This window comes from Protobothrops mucrosquamatus, unplaced genomic scaffold (genome assembly GCF_001527695.2).
Source record: "Protobothrops mucrosquamatus isolate PMUCROS unplaced genomic scaffold, P.Mucros_1.0 scaffold84, whole genome shotgun sequence".
Taxonomy (NCBI): domain Eukaryota; kingdom Metazoa; phylum Chordata; class Lepidosauria; order Squamata; family Viperidae; genus Protobothrops; species Protobothrops mucrosquamatus.
This window is the reverse complement of record NW_015386461.1, coordinates 747,017-751,381: the sequence shown is the minus strand read 5'-3', so window position 1 is coordinate 751,381 and position 4,365 is coordinate 747,017.

Sequence of the window (4,365 nt, the reverse complement as noted above, 5' to 3'; positions counted from 1 at the left end):
TATATATATATAAGTACGTGCTGCTTTATCTTTCACTCTGAAGAGATTAGTAAATGAGCCTGTCTCCACATAATGATAGTGTTATAAATACTCTAATGATGCAGAAGGTGCAAAAATCACAGTATTTCCACAACCACAGTTAAGAACAGTAGATTAAATGGCTGCTTTTTTTTAGCTGTATGGAATGCCTCTTGCATTATTTATAATTGAACTATGCCAGCCACGATTTTTGTTGCTTAGTGAATGAATGAGTGTAAACCTTTTTTTTTTTTTTTTTTTTGGTGTATTTATACTGTATGTATGATTTGCATGTTTCAAAGAAGGGATATATAAAGTATACTGACGATGTTTACAACAAAAAAAAGTGGAGAGATTGTACATACATTTTTGTATGTTTAGATATATACCATAAATAACTCAGGATTGGAGCTGCTTGTAAGTATAACCAGTGTACCTAACTTTTTCCCCTTGTGTCAGCATCGATAAGGAAGAAACTTCAGTGGCACTTCGTGTTAAACGTTGGGCCTTATTTTGGGAGCCACTTCCTGAGCGCCATCCACTGCCTGGGGAATCATGTGCTGGTGGGAAGTGGATGAACAACCCTGGCAGGAGGACCCCTGCCACGCAATGTGAAAAATGGCATGGGCCTCAATTTGTCATAAACCAGTCGAGTGCTGAAATGTCAGTAACTTTCAGAAGGGGGAATGAAAATTTTAAAAAAAAAAGTTTATATATAATCTTTTGACGTGAAAGTGCATTTAAATGTTTGGCTTGATGCAGTAATAGACACACAGAGCTGTTAATAATGGTTACATAGATTAACGTGATTTAAGAGCTGAAATACATAAAACTTCTGTAGTGACATTAGTACTTTCTTTTTTTTAAAGAAAACTTAAGTTATTAGTGGACAGGGATCACTGTTTTCCATTAGCATTTCATACAGAACGCCACATTTTGAATTTAAAAAGTGTGCTATGTGAATAAAATGCCATTTCTTTTACAGGTGGAATACTATCTTTGCAATAAATAAGTACAATTGTTGGTATACCAACTTCTCTCTTATCTCGGACAATAAAATAATTGTCACGTGTGCTACATGAATTGTACTTGTGATTGTAGTAACGAAAGTGGAGGTTGTTTTTTCAGATCTGAATAATCACTCTCCAATTAAACCACTAGTATACATTTTTATGGCTGTGTCATATTACTGTTTTCATTCACCTGCCTTTTTTTAAAAAACAAATTACTGTTGTAAATGTCGATGAATTCTTGTTCCAAGCTGATGTCCCATTTTTACCAGCTGTGACTCTTTAAGTGCATGGAAATTACCTCAGCGTAAATTCAGTACAGTAGCAACTGTTACTTACTGGGTGTAAAATCTAAAAGATTTTGTTAAGTTATCCTCATATCTGAGAGGGATCCACTATTTGGTAAAATCAGTTCTTGCACAGTTTATGCTCTAATTGGTTACAAACATTTCAGAAAAAGTCTGAAGTTTTAAGCCCTTTAGCTACATTAAAAGTGCTTTAGATAATTGTTGAGCATGTATCCAATTAGTGGTTACAATATAATGTAACTACTGTTGCATCAATTACTATGTAATATTTAGTTGCCGGTAATGCAAAACTTTGTACTGCATACTTGAATACATTTATTTGAATTATGGGTGTCTTTTTAATACTTTAACATGGGCACTATGAATAATGTATCTTCAAATTTTAATCTCCTTAGCTCTTCAGTCTCTTTCATCCATACTTGTTACTTCTTCACCCTTGTAATTTTTATATTGAGAATATTTCTTAAACCCTGTATTGTGAAATTTGATCCTGCGTTGTTGCATTTTAAGCCTTTTTAGACTTTCTTCACTACCTCATTTATGCTATGAAATCCTCAAGAGCTTTTGACATACAGTGTAAGAAAGATTAAATGTTTTAAACTGTGATTCCCAGTAGGAAGAAGACAAACCAGTAAATGTTTGCTTTAAATAAAATTTATTTACAAAGTCTCATAGTATTTGCTTCCCAGCTTGTAGCTTTGCCTTGGAATGCATTTTATCCATTACAGTTTGAAGATATAATGGACACATGGCTACAGATCTAAATAAAAACAACCCCTGAATTTTACATTTGTTAAAATATGTTTGAACTTCAATTTAGATACTTGGAACCCAGTCCTCTGTATTTTTCCACAAGTAACCATAGGATTGGGATTCTTTCTTTCTCCTCTGCTCTTTAAATTTACTATATGCGGACTCAATTTTTTCTCACATTTTAATTTTCCTATAAATTGGATTCTCTTAAAAAGATATAAACCTAATTGAACAGCTGCAAATAAAGCAGACATGTCAAACTCGTGACGTCGTGAGACGTATCGGAACTTTTCCCCCATTGCCGGCAATGGGGTGGGCGCGGTTTCCTCGTGACGCGTCCGGCCCACGGGCCAGCAGTTTGACACCCCTGAAATAAAGAATCCAAACTCTATAATGTTGATCAGACTCAAATAACAGATCTGTAGAATTTTACTCAATGTATAAGTATTTGCTGTTTCTTGAATACCAAGGACTCTTAATTCATAGAAAATGGGTCCTGCTGGGGAGGAAGGGGAAGGATTATTTAATTTCACTTGGAATGTATTTGTAGGTGGCACACTGGAATGCATGCCTGAGGGGTTTATTTAAATCTTCCCCTTTTTAGGCACATACACTCACAGCAGAAGTCAGTTCCATGTAACTTTCAATGCAGTTATAGAAGTTTATGGAATTGTAATGGCTTAATTCTTTGGTGGTGTTGCATTTTCATTTTACAATTAATATCATCTAAAATTACTGATTTTTGTAAGCCATTATCATTATCTATAATCATTATTAACTCTTATAGCTAAGAAATTTGCTCTGGGAAAGAACTAATGCTCCCAAGAAAGAGAAATGTTAGGTGCTAAAACATATTTTGGATGCCATGTAAATGTTGTATATAACCTGATGGTTTAACCCACGGGTGTCAAATTCGATCATGTCACATGACGTATCGTGATTTTTTTTTGCCTTTGCGGAGCAGGGATGGGCGTGGCCTGTGTGACACATCCAGTCCGCAGGCCACCAGTTTGACACCCCTGGTTTAACCCCTTGATATTTGCTTTGTAAGGATGAAATTCAGTGTCTACTCTTGCCATGAAATCTGGAGAAAAACTGCAAGGAAGAAGCATTTGATCTCCTGCTGCTCTTTTCAGTGGAGGAATTCTATTCATATTCTTAGATTCTAAACTTAATTTGAAATAATTTATCTATGTTGTCGGTATGTATATTCTGTTTAAAGCGTTGTGTCCGGCTCCCTAGGGGCTCATGCACTATTTAAAATTAAAACATGTATAAAACATATATCTCTGAAAGCCAACTTAACACCTGAAGCTGCTAACTTTGCTGCTGTATTCCATGTAGCTCTAGTTTTTAACTTAACATTTTTATTTAGAAACGTATGGTATTTTCTTCTCCTTCCGAATATGCCCTTAAGAAATCTATATTCCATTCAGAGAATAGGTAGACAATGTCTGAAATCAAGAGGGGAGGGAATTGTATTTGTGCTATCGAAGATAACAAATAGTAAAGAGGAATTGGAGATGAAACCATTATGGAAGAGGAGTGAAGGAAAGACAAGGAAATAGTCTTGGGTAAGAATTCATCCAGGGAGGGAACAATGCTTAATAGCATATATAGTAGTAGCATCTGATTTAAATAACTAAAGTTCAGGGAATCTGAAAGAAATGGGGGATTAGATATTTTGTATTGTAACAAATTATGGCCATTAAACTGGTGTAAGAAATGTGAAATCTCTGAAACAAAGATGTTTGTTGCCAAAGGAAAATAAACTTTCATTCTGTGGAAGAAGAAAGCAGCATAATCATTGGGAAGCTCACTCATAGGAGTATAGATAAGCTGATTTTGATTATAATTGCAATGAATCTCAGCAGACCTTGTCAGTCATCAGAAGTGATGGCATTATAAAGCCCAACCCTGAAAAGCACATTTATTTGTATCTACTACTGTTTCATTCATTTTGACAAGGCTACTGTATTGAGCTTCAAATACCTGCATGACTTTGATTCTTGCATTTAAATAAGGTGTTTTTTTTTTTAGATGGCTCATATTTAAGCTTGAATATGTTATAGGCAGACTTCAGGTTATAACCAGAATTGGGACTGGCACATCATCCATCACTATGTGAGGGGATTAAGTATTGTCATGTCTGGTTTTACAAGCTTTTTTGCCACAGTTAAGCAAATCACTGCAGTTAAGTGAACTATGCAGTTGTTAAGCAAATTGAGCATCCCCCATTGTCTTTGCTTGTCAGAAGATGGCTAGGAAGGTTGCAA